Source organism: Osmerus mordax, chromosome 8 (assembly GCF_038355195.1).
Source record: "Osmerus mordax isolate fOsmMor3 chromosome 8, fOsmMor3.pri, whole genome shotgun sequence".
Taxonomy (NCBI): domain Eukaryota; kingdom Metazoa; phylum Chordata; class Actinopteri; order Osmeriformes; family Osmeridae; genus Osmerus; species Osmerus mordax.
In genome coordinates this window covers 10,588,848-10,607,479 of record NC_090057.1, presented here as the reverse complement: position 1 = coordinate 10,607,479, position 18,632 = coordinate 10,588,848, and the positions used below count along the sequence as shown (strand labels likewise).

Genomic DNA, 18,632 nt, shown 5'->3' with positions numbered 1-18,632 from the left:
AGGACAAAGGGAAGAGCTATCTCACCAGACAGGCTGTTTGGTAGAGCGAACACTCTTGACCCGGATTGACCCCGTTATGCTTGTGTTTCATCCATGAATAAGTCGCATTTTTCATGCCTCTCCTTCCTGTCTCTCCGAGTGCATGTGTGTGTGTGTGTGTGTGTGTGTGTTTGTGGTAGTGGGGGGACGGAGGTGGGGGCCATTCTATCTCTCCTCCATAATCATACCGGAGAGGTAGAGAGGGAAAGAACAGGGAGGCTCAGAGAAAGATGAACGAATCACCGGTGAGGGATTATAAAGTATGTCCTGACATGGAAAAACACAGGCTGTCCTCACGACATTGTCAGCAGGAAGGAGGGAAAAAGAGAAGGAACACAGTCATCAAATATTCATTCATCAACTTATGCCTGGCTGACTTGAACGTATGGACTGAAATATAAACAGCTTCATCGCTGGCCTACTTTATGAGGTGGAGAGTTGATTTTCAAAAGCTTGTCGTTGAATGGGAAACTGCATCCATTGTGACAAAACTCGGGGGACCATTGGTTATTGGAATTTTTCAGTACTTGTTTTTCCATGACAAGTTCCATGTGTTTAATGATGTATGCGACCCAGGCCTTCCACTCCCTTATTGACTCGAGTTTTTAATTAAGTTGCAAAAAAGCAGCAGTAAAAAATGTTTAAAGGCCAGTTACAGTTGTTAGTTCCCCGGTTATATTATTGAGATTGTCCATGTACTGTATTTGTGACCCAGGTCAGGATAGGGTGTGAGTTCCTGCTTCAGTGTGTGTACAGTGTCTGCGTGTTTGTGTGTGTGCGGAGTGGTAGTGGGGGGGATTGTGACACAGGTGGTTAAATTGTTGCCCACGATGCAGTTTAGCTAGAGATGTGTTCTGGAGCATAGAATATCTTTATCCAATTTTAGAGCAGGATTTATATGTCTATGCTTGTGTAACCTTTGGGTCATTGTGACCCTTCAGTCATTGTGACCCACCGTCGTGTTGCGACAACTTTACCTAATTCAAAAATAAAGTGAAGCATTTTCTTTTGACCTTCGCACTGTGGGGGGTCTGAGACAGCGCAACGGTTAAAGTTCACAAGAGTTAAGGTGTGTGTGTGTTTGTGTGTGTGCAGAAAACCAGCTGTACCTCACGACCAAGGAAACAACATACTGAAGCCATAACTAAGTGCTCGATGAGACCAATGTAAGAAGTGATAAGCCGAGACAGGAAAACAATTGAGAAAAAGCAGACTTGCTATTTTACATGTGAAACGCACAAGTTAAACATAAATATATACTCACCAACAAAACAATGTTTTGCTTTGCAAACCCATCTGGGCACACTGAGATAAAACCCAGCTCAGTTATTCTGATTCTTTCATTTGAATCCCATCCTATTACAGTCAGTGTTGATAGGCTGGGTCTTAAATTCACCTTTCTCCAACCCATTTCATATTCTGCTTTAAATCCTCCCAGAGTAGAGAGATGTCCAATGAGTGCTCCTTCATACCGTTATGAATATTCATATTCCATATCTCACCCTCTTTAACCCCTCCAGCTATTTCTGGCTGTGGCCTCTGATGTGCTCCCCGTAGAGGCAGAGATCACGTTGTCATAGTGACACTCTGGTCTGTACGGACAGTTTCTTGATCCTTCATCAAAACTGTCCACATGTCAAGAGTGAGAGGTTTAACATGAGTGCTTTCCTGCACCGTGTGCCACCCCCTCAGCCCCCCCCCCCCACCCCCAACACACACACGCACGCTGCACCCACCGTGACTCCAGTGAGAGTGGCAATCTCACAGGTGTGAAAAGCTATTTTCCCTCTGTGAAGTTGAGGGGTCTGATGGTCGTCCCTGCGTGGATGCAGTGTGTTCTCCTGGACCCCACAGCGGGGGCCTGGGGTGTGTGTGTGTGTGTTTGGGAGAGGGAGTGGGGGAAACGGAGGATGGGGAGAACAGGGGGAGGGGGGAGGACTTGGGGAGGTGCTGTTTACTGACACTGCAGGATTCAACGAATGGGAGTCTAATTGAACCTCTGATGGCGTAGACCTTGCAGGGGCCTTATCTTGTCACGCACGCGCTCCATCATGGCCACACCGTGACATGTCATGCTGAAACACAAATAGACATGTGCAGGGTACGCACTTTAGAAACTACACACGTCACACACACACGCACGCACAGCCAGACATCAAGATGAACCTGCAGTAATAGACCCAGGGGATGGGTGACCTTTTCATATCCTTTCATCTTACCTTCTAGGTGCCCCTACCCCCCCCCACCCCACCCCCTCCAACACCACCCAGGGGCTTGTCTGCCCGGGCCTGCTGACGGTGCTATGGAGCACTGAAATAAGACCCTACACACACAAACACACACGGGTTGCACACACACACACAGACACCCCCACGGCTCACGCGGGCACACACACACACACATATCTAACGCCCCTCCATACCCATTCAAACCATGGGGCTCTGACAGTTCGCTGATCGTCTCCTCCGTCCTCCAATCTACGAAACGTTTGTAAAAAAGGAGCAAATCCTCCTTCTCCAGCCATCCCAGAGCTCCCGGTTTGCTCCCCCTCATCTGCCGTGATGCTAGTTTGTTGTTTGTGCCCCGCGGCGTTCGCTAAGTGGCAGAGACCCAGAGTAGGCAGACAGTCTCGCTAGCCTCTTACGCTGTGCAGGGAGTGGCAGAGGTCGGGTGGTGTGTGTGCAGGGTGGTGGGGGGGAGGGGGGTTAGTCTCTTGTCGCACAGGACAACTCAATCCACCCCAGAGCATCTTAACCCTTGTGCTGCCTTCGGGTCACATTGCTTCACTTTATTTTGGTATGAGGTCAAGTTGTCGCAACACGTGGGGGGGGGGTCTCAATGACTGATGGGTCACAATGACAAGAAGATAACACAAGGGTTAATCTGGCACAGTGGCACAAACATGGCCGGATGTTCTTTCGTTTTCGTCATTTGTAGATCGTTATTATTTTGAAAAACAATCGGTGCATGTGTTGTGTCTGTTATTATGTCAGAACCCTGAAATAAGAACTTTCTGTTCTTCACCATAATTTTTCACACAGGTTGGGCAAACAATTTAGTAAATTGAGTGAGAATAATTGAGGAAAACTGGTTTATCTAGAACAATTTACTTCTGAATTGGAGACAATGACGTGATGATTCATGGATGCACATCATTAACTTATTGGTGCAATTTTTGTCTTTGTCTTTGAACCTTTGAAATTACACAATTAAGATGCATACAGATTACTCAGTTTTTCTCATTTACAACAGTGACATTCTCTATATCTCCCACTGCTACAAAGTATACTGTATATTTATATATTAGCTCACAACATCAGAAGGCATTCCATTTACATTTACATTTAGTCATTTAGCAGACGCTCTTATCCAGAGCGACTTACAGTAAGTACAGGGACATTCTCCCCGAGGCAAGTAGGGTGAAGTGCCTTGCCCAAGGACACAACGTCATTTGGCACGGCCGGGAATCGAACTGGCAACCTTCAGATTACTAGCCCGACTCCTTCACCGCTCAGCCACCTGACTCCCATGCGCATTCCCTATGTAATGTGACCTACATACAAGACCATTAGAGTAGTCAAGCACACACAAACCTACCATCTGACATGCTTTACCGCTGATCCTAGGCAGGTGGGCTCAAACGCAGGACTCGAGACAGAGATCAAATTCAAGGCTGTTACTAGCGAGGGTAAGGTACACAGAGAGGCAGTCAGAAGAACAAGCAAACGTACAAAGACAAACAGGCAAAGAAGAACAGAAGCACATGGGCTACATCGACAGGGAAAACTGATCAAGCCCAGGGAAGACAAACACACAGGCAGGCTAGGAGACCCTGAAACGAGAGATGAGATGAGTACACCAAAGTACGCCAGGAAATGAAAATAAGACACGACAACGAAAACAGAACCTAGCGAGCAGGGGCAGGATGCCACACACACCCACAAACGCAGCCGCCCACCCAAGACATCGACACGCTCTCCAAGGCACTCAACTACACTTCCCCACACATCCTCGCGACTTCCTCCGTCCTGCTGAAGGTCAATCAGTCGTTTAAGTCTCCTACAGAGCCTCGTCCACGTCATCATCTCAATCAGGGATCAGACCAAACTCAGCTGCAGAAGCTGGGCTCTTTTTGACCCCGCGTTTTACCCCTCACCAGCAACTGCCCCTTGGTACCAGGCCCCTGCCCCACGAATCCAGACACATGGCCCATCGTTTTTTTCGAATCTATGCAGGTATCCGGTCCCTTCCGAGTGTTTAAGAGACAAGCGACGAACGTCATTTGTGCCACCTCAGTGGAAGCCGCTGTGTTTCCCCTCTCGTACTCTTGAGTCCCCAACTCCTGTCAGCCTGTCAGTCGTGTCACAGTGGAGTGGCAGTTCGCGACAGCAGCCCTCGCTACTGTGTGGTGACATTTCAGCCTAACCTGACATGATGCAAAGATCACTGAGGCGTTCACAGAGCAGGAACCTGTCATTAAAAAATGATGCAGAGGGAACCAGGTACAAGAAGTGAATTGATAGTGTGCTTTGAAGGACCCAAGGTGTTTATTGAGGTCTCAAAGTGCGGTCTGTACATGAACTGAATGGTTGCCTGGTAGCTTATAGACAATGTCAGTGAAGGCTGGTTTCTGGGACATGCTGCTATATACAGTTTAAGGTTTTTCCTGATCAGTTGAGGCTTTTTGGGTTCCCCGTTTTAGATACTTCCAAAAGTCATGATTAGGCCTGCATCACACGAAGGTCTCCCAAGACCTGCTGAGGGGCCCTATGAGACTGTGTTTAGAGGACACCTCAGGTAGAACCGGAACCCAGTGACCACCACCAGAAGGATCTCCCTGTACTTACTGTAAGTCGCTCTGGATAAGAGCATCTGCTAAATGACTAAATGTAATCTCCAGCCAATCAATTAAACGCTCATCGCTCGTTAGCTTAGCTTAGCTTGTTTTCCTCCACTTCACCTTGTGGCTATGTGGTAACGTGATTAGCAATTAGCGGTTAATATGAGATGAGAGTACTCTAGTCACCGTAGTGGTCTGGCAGGATGACTCCCACCTCCCCTTTCCCCTGTTTTTATCGAATTAACAAGGAGAACACGCAGCGCTTGAGGCTAACTGGTTCATTTAGCATCTCTGATTGCATGAGCGTGTTTATTAGTGATGAGTAACTGTGTTATGCTAGCAGTGCTCGATAGATGCTGCTGTTGCCGTGTGAGCCAAGGGACCTTCCTGTGATCTCTGATGTTGATCAGATCTGTCCATGTTGTTTCAAGAGGGAGCCCGAGAGAAAAAAATGTGCTTTCCATGCTTTGGATTTATTTGTATTCGATAACTTGAAGGACTCTGTATAACCCTCCCGGTTGCCTTACGCTGCCTCCAGCAAGTGAAAGGTATTTCTCCGTGTGTGTGTGTGCTTCTGTTTGCTCTTTGAAAAAGAGGGATCAGACATAAACTAACTAAACTTTATTGATTTGTATTATATGGGGCTAAACATGTCAAACATCAAAACATTATTTTATTTTTTTAATTCTTAATTTGAAAGGATATCTGTGCCATTGTTTGATCATGACTGGAGCTCTACATGTCTCATTACCCTCATGATATCCTGTACTTCTTTAAAACAGAGAAGGGTGCACTTTGAGAAGAGTACCTTTTAGCCTTGTGTGCCTTTTAGAACCTACAAAATACTGACTTACTAAATGACACAAATTCAGTTGTACAGCTAAAAGGAGTGCTAGCCTGGAGTAAGCAGCATGACTTCAATTACAAACTGAATAGGATCTTCTTTGTGGTTAAAGGTCAGATCACACCATCTATACATTTCTTTCAGCAAACATCTGATGTACTCATTTTTATCTTTCAGGCAAAGATGGTGAAGCTCGCTAAAGATTTCAGATCTTACCTGGACTCCTGATTCACCTGAGCTGGAGGCCACAGCGTTGCTGACTAGAACAGTCATCCACAAGTTCTCCACTGTTGAACATGTTTCTATATGGATATGTATGTGAGAAAATATTGTTATTAAAGTGTAGTAAAATTATATGTTTTAGATCATTTACATATTAAATTCTAAAGGCTGATTATTCGGGAACGTTGCCTTTAATTGTGTTCCACTGCCCCCTGTTGGTAAATGTTGAGAAAGTGCAGCGTCACCAACTGCACGCAAACACTCCGGCCCAGCCTTTCCACCTCACCACTCCCTCCAACACTCCTCGCAATCTCCCTATCCTTGATTGTTTAGACGGCTGATGGAGAATTAACTTTTTAATGATTCCCTTCCTTTTTTTTCTTCTTGTATATATTATCGGTTCTCTCCGACTGACTCTGGGGTACAGTGGCCACTAGAGGCTGCAGTTTAATCACAAATGAAAACCAGAAACATGTATTTGAAACTACTCTAGGCTACACAATCTCTACATTTCCAATCTCCAATTCCAATCGAACTCAAATCATGTCGTGATTTATTTGTAAAATGTTTCCCTGGTAATAATGTTGAAATTGGCGACATACATAAATCGCTAACAGTTGTGTACATGTCGAACAAGAGTGATCCAACATAGCCAACAAGAAACATTGCGAATTCAGCATGGGAAGGACAATACGGCATCGTTACCTAATGTTGTTTTAAAAGCCAAATTCTCATCTGTATATTAATGGAGTGAGTTTGGACCATTGGGAGATTCGGAGGGGTTGAAGCATTTCTTGCACAGCCAAAAGCACATAAGGGACATAAATAACGTACGATACCCTTTGTTCGGAGTTTAGTCAACTCTCTCGCCTTTAAACCATTAAACGAGGAGCAGCACTTCTCCCCGTTAGCCTTGCATTCCTCGAATTCCTCCATTCTGATGTCAGAAGGGACGGGACCTACGTATCTGATTTGGACCTATGCGCTCCCCGGTGCCCCGGAGTCGAAGAGTCGAAGTGTGTAAGCAAAGATAACCAGGGACTTGGTGAAAGTTCAAGGCATACTTTTAATTTTGGCACAAGGATCACTATACCTTTTTTTTTAATGTATGGCGCTGTATGAACTTCACTCGTAGCAAAGAAGAACAAAAAAAGTACAGGGTTACAACTTTGGACTTTCTTTCTCTTTTTGAACGTTTACGAGATTTGTGGAGTTTCTTCCTTTAACTTTTAGATTCAGTTAAGAGCGAGGTAATGGAAACTAAAGCTATTTCAAGGACTTATCGTTTTCCACGAGTTTGAGGGGCCCGTTTCCCACTCCGTCGAACTCAAAGAATTTCTTCATCCAAGACCAAATTATATCGGCATGTAGCAGACTTTACGGTGGGTGTCTGTCTTTTAGACTACTGTTGTGTCACCTTTTCCACAACTTGGAAGTAGTCAAAGGAACTGAAGTTGTATTACATTAATATGCAAACGTTTACAGATGATACCATATCTGCCACGATTCCGTCTCGTAGTTGTATAACACCATATGAATTTTCACTGCACAACCGAAGTGAAGGGCCATATGCGCTCGTTTGACTTGTCCACGTATGGGTTCCTTTTCTCATCAACAAAAGTGGGAACATACCAGGGGGGTCTCGTGGGCAGAGATGTGTGAGAACTTGCTCTTCGATGTTGTCTGGTTTCGTTTACTTGTTTTTGAAATGACATGCTTTGGGTATTGGAAACGAAACAGCTCAGTCCACGGACTGTTTCGTCATTCGATGTTCAGTGATGGACTGTTTGTGTTATGCTAATTGGTTATTTACTACACTTGTTTTCTCACCTGGCTATCCATACACACACTTCCAGTGCATGCCTGGCACTTGCATGGGAATGGCCTTCAATTATACAAAATCATGGCTGCTAGACAGAACCCTCCACACATCTTCGCATGGGCATTTGCGTGAGAGAAAGAGAGATGGAGAGAGCAAGAGACAGACATTATTGACAGTGTCTGTATGCAAGTGGGTTTGCACAGACACACGTGTGTGTGTGTGTGTGTGTGTGAGCTCACGTGTTTGAGTGTTCTGTGCAGGTGTGTGTTTACACATGTCCCACCACCGCCAGCCATCCTTTTTGTCTCCAAGTGCTCCTCAATGCTGGTGATGACATTAGCCACATTGCTGGTAAATAGCATATCCTCTCTCTCTCTCTCTCTCTCTCTCTCTCTCTCTCTCTCTCTCTCTCTCTCTCTCTCTCTCTCTCTCTCTCTCTCTCTCTCTCTCTCCTCTCTCTCTCTCTCTCTCTCCCAATAGGGGAAGAGAGAGAGAGAGATCTGTTTGGACACGCACCCAGAATTACCACCACCGCCGTAAAACGGGGTGTACGTTAAAGTCAAATATAGCATGACTGAAGAAGGCGCGGGCCAAACACACGCACGCACGCACACACACACACACACGCGCACACATCTGGTTGCCTTTATAACCTCAATGGCGTGCTGTGTAAATGATATGGTGCTGAAGCAAGTAGCTCTGGAGCACACAGGAGCCCTCGAGGCTCCTGTAGAAGCCCCTGAGGAACTTCACGGGCAGAAGGTGCAGCTTGCTGACAAACCGCGTCCATGCCGGGAGCTTCCTACAAAGCTTCCCTGGGCCGTTCCGTGGCACCCGCATTGCCGTGACAAATGCCGCCCTCGCATTGGACGAGAAGCGAGACAGGTGAAGTCCATGGTTCCGTTCCGTCACGCTCTGCCTTCATAAACATTTCCCCACTGGTTATTAGTGACTTGAAATCAGGGTCTTGAAAAAGTTTCCAAAGAAGGCATAGGGTTAGGCTGTGTATATTTGACTATATTCTACACGCATGACTAAGCCTTATTCCTAAGTATGACTAGTCAATTTCAGACTGTAACCTCAGGTGAGCAAATACCAGGCGAATTGGTTGTCTAACACAGATGTCCTTCACACAAGTTCCTCTCAGACAACCGAGCTAACAGAGGTGGACACGTCTCAACCCGCCCAGGCTCATGTGCTCAGCCCCAGGCAGGCATTCAGCAGGTGACAACGCAGAGCTGTCAATCATTCCATATTTCCCGCCCCTCACGCCAGACCTCTTACCCCTCCCTCCCCTCCCCTCCCTCCCTCCCTCCCTCCCTCCCTCCCTCCCTCCCTCCCTCCCTCCCTCCCTCCCTCCCTCCCTCCCTCCCTCCCTCCCTCCCTCCCTCCCTCCCTCCCTCCCTCCCTCCCTCCCTCCCTCCCTCCCGCACACACACCCCATCCTTGCACTCAAGAAGTGTTTCCAAACACACTTTGTCACTTGAACGCACAGATACAAAACAACACATCAAAATGCCCATGGTGGGTTTGGCTTGCGTACAAGAGCGAGCAAGAGAGAGGGAGAGACTGTGTGATGTGGGTAAGGGGAGACGGGGTATGGAAAATTGAGCCGCATAATGATGTCTGCAAGGTATGAGCCGATATGTCTGTAGAATGATAGTCCTGTGGTGTTGTAGAGGCACACACACACACACACACACACACACACACACACACACACACAGGCAGCAACTGGACAAACATGATAAGGACTTGAGAGAAAGGGCGCTTCTTTGTTTTCCCCCTATCGACACAGACACACACACACGTTCTCCCCTACTTTCCCATCATCCGATTCCCTCTCTCCATGACATCACTTCCTGTTTCCTGTGCCACAGGATGGGTTCGGTGAAGCGTCTCTGTCGAGTGTCACGGCTGACACTTCTCTTTGATCCTCCTATCCCCCCTTCCTACACCCCTCCTCCCCTCCTCCTATCCCCCCCCTCCCTACACCCCTCCTCCTATCCCCCCTCCCTACACCCCTCCTCCCCTCCTCCTATCCCCCTCCTCCCCTCCTCCTATTCCTCCTGTCCTCTCCATGTCAGGGTGACCAGATGACATGGTTCACAGACAGGCTCCAGGCCTCGAACACTGAACAGTCCCATCCAGTCCGCCTCACTCCTGGGCCACATCAAGACACCCACGCTCTCGTCAACGTCATCAAATACGTATCGTCTCGGTCTGTCTGAGTGGAGAGGTATAGCTCACCCGTGCCCTGTCAGTCCGCAGGTCTTTGTGACTCCCAAATGGCTCGACAACGGTGTGTTGTTGGGTGGGTGGGTGCGTTGAGGGCCTGTGTTGTGTTCGTGGTATTGGCCCTTAATGCTTACCCAACACTGTCTGAGGGGAGCTGAGTGTGAGGTAGGACTGGAAACCACGACAGCCAAGGCTAGTGAAGACATGTCGGAGAGACGGAGGGAGAGAAAGGGAGATAAAGAAACGAACGAAAGAAAAAGAACGAAAGAAAGAATGAAATGCCTCCTGCCTGGCTGCGTTTCACCCCTGTGTGAAAGCAGAGCTGTGTGTCCCTGTGTTCTCTCACACACACACACACACACACACACACACACACACACAGACAGACAGACAGACAGAGAGAGAGAGAGAGAGAAAGAGGGGCAGAGGGAGAGTGAAGAGTGATGGAGAGTGAAATAGCAGATGGACTCGTAACAAGAACGCTGTCTGTCTGGCCTGCAATCTGTTTGCAGCTGCTTGTGTGTGTGTGTGTGTGTGTGCGTGTCTGTGTGTGAACCACTCTGAGGTGACCATGTCCACATCTGTTTGAGGTGAGGAGGGCGTGAGGTTATTGTCCTCTCAGAGTAACATGACACCACTAATACTCAGCCTAAACAGCCCTCACTGTGTTTTCAGAATGTGTTCGCACTCTCAGTCTTGACACACAGACACACACACACACACACACAGTTTCTAGTAGCAGACAGAAACCCACATGGCCAGGGTGTCAGGTGACTGAGGGGCACCCAGTAGTGTGTCGCAACGTCCAGTCAGGCGTCCGGCCCTGCCTGTGTGTGTGTGTGTGTGTGTAGGATGAGGAATGCAGAAAAGAACGAAAGAACACGCAGGAGAGCGACAGAGAGAGAGCCAGGTAGAGAGACGAGAGATAGAGAGAGACCAGCGTGGCTCCCCTAAACACCCACAGTCTAATGGTTTTAGCAGTAGGTGACAGAGAGCTGTTTTTGTTCCCTCCATTGTCCTGGGCTTGAATGGAGCAAACCAACCTGAGAAGCCCCACCGGCGGGACCCCGCAACCCACCACGTGCGTCTGAGCGGCGGCCTCGTCCTTCCAGGGGGCCCGGGCTCAGGTCGGGACATCTGCCGCCTTGTTTCTCTGCTGTCAAAACAAGGTTCTCGGCGGCTTTCGCCGCCCACCGTGATATTGTTTGTGGCGTGTGTGTTTGCGTTCCCCTCTGTGTCGCTTCACAGCTACCCCTGGGAAATGGGATGGGGGGGACTCGAACGGTACGTTTTACTCGTCTTGTTTCGGAAGGCTTACGAGTTCGTCTCTCCGAGAGCGTGTTTTCGACGGCGACGCGGTACTGTGGTGGGGCGCTCACACGGGTTCACGGGCAGAGGGGGGGGGGGGGGGGGGGGGGGGCGGGGGGGGGGGGGGGGGGGGGGCGGGGGGGGGGTGGGGGGGGGGGGGGTTTGTGTCCTTGTCAGGATACTTGCGCTGTGGGTGGGGTGAGTGTGCTTTTTGGTGTCTCACCGCCCTAAGATGTCTGTTGGAGAGAAAGAATGTGTGTGTGTGTGTTTTGAAGTAACTCTGTTCGCTTGGACATCAACCATCACAGAAAGACTGGCTTTAAATTTGTCAACAAACAGCTAAAACATTGTGGTTCACTTTCTCTGAATACCCTGTAATAGGGAAAGACACAGACACACACAGACACACACACACACCAAGATTTGTATGCGTAGGGGGGTGCCCTGGTCTGCCTGGTTTGGCTCAGTTTGCTCCACCAGAAAACAGAGCAGTATTGTGGAGCAGCCAGACCAGGACCAGGCCAGGGAGCCAATCCTCTCTGTTCATTTCCATCTGGAACATATAGCATCATTAGCCACGTTAGCCATGTTGTTCTGCACACACCGGCGTAAGGATACGGATATTGATGTTGGATCTGCAGTTGGATCAGGATGCGAGCCATGTTTGGTTTGTAACGTGACACACCGAGCGAGAATGTTGCGGTTGTGCAATATTACTAGGCGTTACGTACAGTATGAATGAGTTCAGAGTTATTATTTTTCAGAGACGGCGTGTTTATTTGGAAGTGGAGGGCGACCGTGTCAGGGCATGTTTGGGCTGGGTCAGTAGATCTCCACACCTGAATGGACAGAGATGTGACTGCATCAACAACGCCTCGAGGACACAAACATGGCTGTGTCAACGTTGCCCTGCACTCAGGACAGCGTCCTTTGTCAGCATTGTTATTATCTTGTTTTTATCAGCTGATAGTTGGGTAAGACTTAAGCGCCAGGTGATTGTTAATAAGCGTTAGTTAATAGGTATGGCCTTTGTAAGTTAGTAAGTCTTATTAACACATATTATTGTTAATAAGAATCATATAAGAGACTTAATTATGGACTAACGCTCATCGCATCTTACAATCGCGCTAACCTATCCATAAACCATACCAGTATTATTATGTAGTATGTAGTCTTATCAACACTGATGTTAATCATAAAGAAACTAACGCTTTTTTACAAACACCAAGACACTAAGAGTTACTGTTGGCTGGATTTGTGAGAGACAGAGAGAGAGCGAGGTGGAGAGAGAAAGAGAGGCAGAGAGAGAGAGGGAGGCAGAGAGAGAAAGAGAGGGAGGGTAGGGTAGGGGAGTGGAGAGAGGGAGGGAGGGAGGGAGGGGATGGAGGGAGGGGAGGGACGGAGGAAGAGAGTGCTAAACAGGATGGCTGATAGTTTTCTCTTGTTTCTATGTTTGAACCTCAGTGGGGTTCTGGCCAGGGCACCTGGTAACACCAAGAGGCCAGCAGCTGTCACCATGAAGAACCCATGGGGAGAGGCAGCACGGCAAAGACAGAGAGAGAAGGAGGGAGACAAAGGGAGCGAAAGGGAGCAAAAGAGAAAGAGATAACCGCAGCGCTCGAGACAGCAAGGGAGAGACGCAAGGGGAGGAGAGACCGAGGGAGAGGGCATGGCGATAAGTCAGGAAGAGGAAAAGAAAGGGAGGCAAACAGACGAAGGAGAAAGGAGAGGGGAACTGGACGGCTTTCAGATAGTAAACCTGCTATGTTGGAAAATGAAAAACAGCGCACGCTTCCTGTCCCTCCGCTCCCTCGCTCGTCCACCGCAAAATTACAACGTGCAAATTCATAAATGCATGGGCTGTTTACGTGCTGGAAATAGACAGGACTGGGCAGGAATGTTGCGGTGATGTCGCTGCAGCGTTGCTGCTGGGTTTGCGATGGGCTCATGCAGAGGGACGGTGCGGCCCGCTGTCTGTCACAGTCAAACTCCAGCACACATGGAAAACATGCCGTCGATTGCTAGTTTAGAGTGGCAAGGACTGGTGTCTGATGCTTTGGCTAACCTCTGGTGTGTATGCATGTGTTTGCCTGTGTGTATGCGTGTGTGTGTGTGTGTGTGCGTGTGTGTGTGTGGGGGTGTGTGCTTGTTTGTGAACACAACTTGCCATCCCAAAGGAAGCCAGCCAATGCCAGAGTTGGGTCAGGTCATGTGACGGATTTAAGTGGCCAAAGTCCACCAATCAGAAAACAAAGCCGATTTAGTCACCCATTGTTGTATCTAATAATTCACTCTTGGTGTGTTTTGTGTGTGATTATCTGTGTGGATGTGTTCTTATGTGTGTGAAAAACGCATCCATTTGATTGCACAGTACAGAGGAATTTAACGTGACTAATGTGCTACTCACCCATTACTGAGGCCAGAGGCACAGAAGTGGGTAGACACTAGTGCGGTGTTTGCAACACAACATATGTTTGGTAGATGTAACAGCTTATGAAGCGCTCCCTCCCTCCTTCTCTCACATGCTCCACACACACACACACACACACAACACACACACAGTCACACACACGCACCATTATCCGTGTACATATTTCTGTCAGGTGTGCTTCGTCGGGGTAGAGAGGAATCTGGGCACGGCTCCAAGCCGCCGATCAGCACCACAGCCCCCAGAGCCCCAGAGCCCCAGACAAGAAGCAACACATCCCCCATCTCTGCTGCTCGTCCTCCCCTTTCTCAGCATCTCCTCCCTCCCTCCGCCCTCATCCCCCTTCTCTTCTCTCTACTAGAGCATGTTTTTACTCCGTTTTTTTTACCCCTATGCTGACGGCTGATCTCTCTCTTTCTCTGTCTGTTCTCTCTCTGTGAATCTCTCAAACTTTCTCTCTCTGTCCTTCTTTCTGTTTGCTTCTCGCTCTCGGTTTCTGTCAATCTCTCCCTCTCTCCACTTGACCTTCCTGTCCCTTCAGACCTCCTGTCTCTTCCCCCCTTTCTCCCATTTTACACTCTCTCTCTTTCTCTCTGTCTTTGTTTACATACTTGTTCCCTTTTTGACCTCCACACTCACTATCTTTGTCTCTCTCTTTTTCTGCCCCTGTATCTCCTTCCTTCCTTCCTTCCTTCCTTCCTTCCTTCCTTCCTTCCTTCCTTCCTTCCTTCCTTCCTTCCTTCCTTCCTGCCTGCCTGCCTGCCTGCCTGCCTGCCTCCCTCCCTCCCTCCCTCCCTCCCTCCCTGCCTCCCTCCCTCCCTCCCCCTCCTCCTCCACCACACTGGAGCTTGCCAGTTCTTCCCCAGTCTGTTTTGTTTTGGTATGTAGGAGAGGGGCTTTGTCCTCCACAGGGGGCGGGGACTCTTTTGATTGGTGTTTGGGTCCGGCTGTAGTCTAATTAGGCAGCTCGGGGGCCCACTAATTAAAAGAGACTGTCAACGAGGCTAATGTTAGCTGTGGCATAGCACCACTCACTCCCATTCATTACACGGGTGTCAAGCTAGCTGACACTGTTGCTAATTCTGTCTGCATTCTAACAAAGCCTGTGTCTGCGAGGTGTTGGGAGTTTGTTGTGACAGTTCTGATTAACCTTGATGGGGAACTTACTCGGTCGTTTCACCGAATTCATTGCGCCGTATGGAACCGTGTGAGTCATTGACTAGACATGTAGCTGTGGCTGTTTGGAGGCTGGTGTGTGGAAGGGGGGCCGCTGCCTCGGATCCAGCTGCTTCATTACAGCATGAGTCAGGTGACGCTACTGGGCGGTCCCCTCACGTGGTTTGGTTGATCTGAGTGTTTGATTATCACTGCGATTTAACGGCCTCCTCTTTTGTAAGGTGATCCGTGTGTGCGTGTGTGTGTGTGCGGATGTGTGTGCGTGTGTGTGTGTGCGGATGTGTGTGTGTGTGTGCGGATGTGTGTGCGTTGCTACTTCAAAGCCCCCCTCTCCACTATAGGCCTTCTAGAACATGAAAGCTTTGACCATATGACTAATCTAGGAGAGCGTTCAAAGCCTGCCCCGTCTCCCCCCCCCCCCCCCCCCCCCAAGTACTGTCTGAACCCAAAAACCACAGACACTGTTCCTGTGTGTGTGTGTGTCTGTATGTGCACATAAAAGAGCACTCTATAATGAGACCTACACGAGGCAGTGTGGTGTCTGGAAGGGTCTGTTCATTAAAGTCACGACTTTAACAGTAACAGTCCTTCGAATCGGATGTGTCCTTCACATTCGAGTGTCACCCGTCGGAGGCGTGTACGCGTGTGTGTGTCTGTGTGTGTCTGTGTGTGTGTGATTAACACAAGGCTCCTCTGTACAGTGTGTGTGCTGTGGCAGGGTCCAGGAGAAGGAGAGGCCTCCCACACAGGAGATACCAGTGAGGAAGCTCTCTCTAGACGTTCCTCAAAAAACTACTCTTGGCTCAAGGAGTAAACAGATAATGGATGATAGCTCGACTAAAAGCCAAGAAAAATGCTGTTTTCTTTTGTTGAAAGTTTCCCGCTTTGTTTTCTAATACATGGACTACATAGATAAAGGATAGTAGATACTATAAAAGTATGGAAAAATTTAGTTTTCATATGTCAAAAGTGTAAACTTTCATCTGTAGTGCTTGTGTCGAGTAGTGCGGTCATTCAGGTTGTTCTCTGCTTGTAGCTAACGTGGCCATCATCTTCTATCTCTCCCTGCAGCTCCTGCAACCTTCCTTCCTCTTCGTCACCTCCGAACGTTACCAGGAATGGGCTTTCGCCTTCCCAGGGTGCACTGCTTTGCCCGGAGGTGTGGGCGTCACGTGAGGGCGGGGCAGGCGGCACCGCGGTCCTAAAGCCTGGCCCCCTCTCTCTCCCCCCCCCCCTCGCCAGGGACCTGTGAACCTTGACCCCAGGCCCCCCGGACCAGGGGAGCCATGCCCTTCAGACTGAAGCTACGGCGCACGAGGCGCTACAACGTCCTCAGCAAGAACTACTTTGTGACGCGGATACGTCTGCTGGACAGCAACGTGATCGAGTGTACTCTGTCAGTGGAGAGCACGGGGCAGGAATGTCTGGAGGCCGTGGCCCAGAGGCTGGAACTAAGAGAGGTGAGATAGCAACCACGTCGGGGAAATCTGTCGACGACTTCCTGTTGATGCTGTTTCCCCCCCAAACCATGTGTTTGAGAGGGGGGATTGTGTGTGTGTGTGTCTGTGTGTGTGTGTGTGTGTGTCTGTGTGTGTGTGTGTGTGTCTGTGTGTGTGTGTCTGTGTGTGTGTCTGTGTGTGTGTGTGAGCCACGCGTCTCCCTGCTGGCCCGTGGTCTCTCCCTGGCCTCTGCTCCCTCTCTCGAATGGGGCTCTTGTCTCTCTTTAACCAAGCATAGCTTCCTCTCTCTCCCTCTTTCACCAGAGGAGAAAGAGATGCCCGTCTTCTTGTTTGACTTTCCTCTCCTCCAGTCTGCTCCTCTCTTTTCTCTCTTCTCTTCTATTCTCTCCTTTCCTTTTCTGTACTTTTCTCCTCTCCGTAGTTCTTGTTAGGTATTATCATTTTCTCTCATATGACCTGTTATTCTATCTTTCCTATCATCCTTCCTATCTACCTTCCATGCTTCCTTGTTTAGTCATGTCAATCCCCTCCAGCTCCAGGACAGGGCTGCGCCACTTATTCATCTAAACCACACAACGTTTGCTGTGTCTGTGTGTGTGTGTGTGTGTTTGTGTGTGTGTAAGAGAGTTTGTGTGTTTGTGATGCTGCATCCAGAACATTGTAACAATGTGTTTGTGGAGTGAGACCAGTGCTTTTGTGTAATTACGAGCTCGCATGGGTATGTGCTTTTGTGTGTTTACGGCACACTGTGGCGCACTATGAATGTTTGTGTGTGTGTGTTTGGATAGCGGTGGGGGGGGGTGTTGGACTCAGTGTAGTGCGTACTTACACAGTGTTGCGATATTTGCCAGGCATCAGTGATGTCATAAATAAAGGCCAACGAGAGCCCCCCACCACCTGCGTCTGTCTGTACCTAACCCCACGGAGACACTACACACCTGCAAAGCATCCTGGGATATGGGAAATACCTACTCCCCTCCCCATGCCCTCTCTGCCACCTCTCTCTGACCTGTCTCCCTCCCCAACTCAGCCTCTGCTCTCTCTTCTTCTCTCTTCTCTGCTTTGGCCAGTCAGAGGTGTGTGTGTGTGTGTGTGTGTGTGTGTGTGTGTGTGTGTGTGTGTGTGTGTGCGAGGGAGTACCCGTGTCTGTCTGACTCTCCGAGTATTGACACAGCAGCAGTGGAGAAGGAGGGGCTGTTTTACTGCATGTCTTAGACAGGACGTTAAGTATCTGCAGACAGGTGCTTGTGTGTTACAGAGTAACAGTAAGTTTATAAGGTCACACACACACACACACACACACACACACACACTACAATTAAGGTTGCTATGACGCACCAAGAAAACACTTTGCATGCACCTGGTGTTCACCAAGCTCATATTATCATTGAGTTTGACCCGGTGTCACTCCCTTTTAGAAACAGGTGTGCTGAACACAAACACACGCACAGACAGACACACACGCACACCTGACTTTTGTCCGACAAAGTGCGCGTGTTTGGAAGAACACAACACGGCACATCTCAAAGCATCAAGCTGTATCCCGAGAAATCCCCGTTTTTAGAGGAACATTCAATTAGAATCACAATGTCCTATTTTCTTCTTCCTAAACCCCTATTTTTGTCCATCTCTCTCCTCCACCTCCACCCCTCTTCCTGCTCCTCTCCCCTCCTCACCTCTCTTCTCCCTCCCTCCCCCTGCTGTGTCCTCCTCCCTCCCCCCTGCTCCAGACCCACTACTTTGGGCTGTGGTTCCAGGGCAAGGCCAGGCCCAGGCCCAGCGCTGGGTGGAGCTGGAGAAGCCGCTGAAGAAACAGTTGGACAAGTTTGGGAACGAGCCCCTGCTCTTCTTCGGGGTCATGTTCTACGTTCCCAGCGTGTCCCGGCTGGAGCAGGAAGCCACCAGGTAACGTGAACACGACACGCCAACGCCATGCACTCTACACGCTATACGCACTGCACACCAACGGGATACTTACAGGAGGTGGAGAGGCGTGGTGGCCCTGTGACCTGGCCCTAATGTGTCTCTCTGATGTTGCCCTTGGTGACCTGACCTCTGTGTACATTTCCTCTAAACGGGTGTGCCTTAGTGTGTGTGTGTGTGTGTCTAAGAGAGGAGAGACATGACTGTCTGGGGCAACTTGAGCTAAGAAAAACAGCCAAACATGGGTGGAAGTGGATTGGCTGACGAAGGGGTTAGCATGGGTGTGTGTGTGCTTGTGTAAGAGAGAAAGTGAGTGAGTATGTTTGCTAGCT

At 49.1% G+C, this 18,632-nt stretch overlaps 1 pseudogene; it reads left to right on the top strand.

Annotated features, from left to right (window-relative positions):
- Positions 1-6,963: 6,963 nt before the first annotated feature.
- On the top strand, positions 6,964-18,282 carry LOC136947725 (tyrosine-protein phosphatase non-receptor type 14 pseudogene; annotated as a pseudogene).
- Positions 18,283-18,632: the final 350 nt, after the last annotated feature.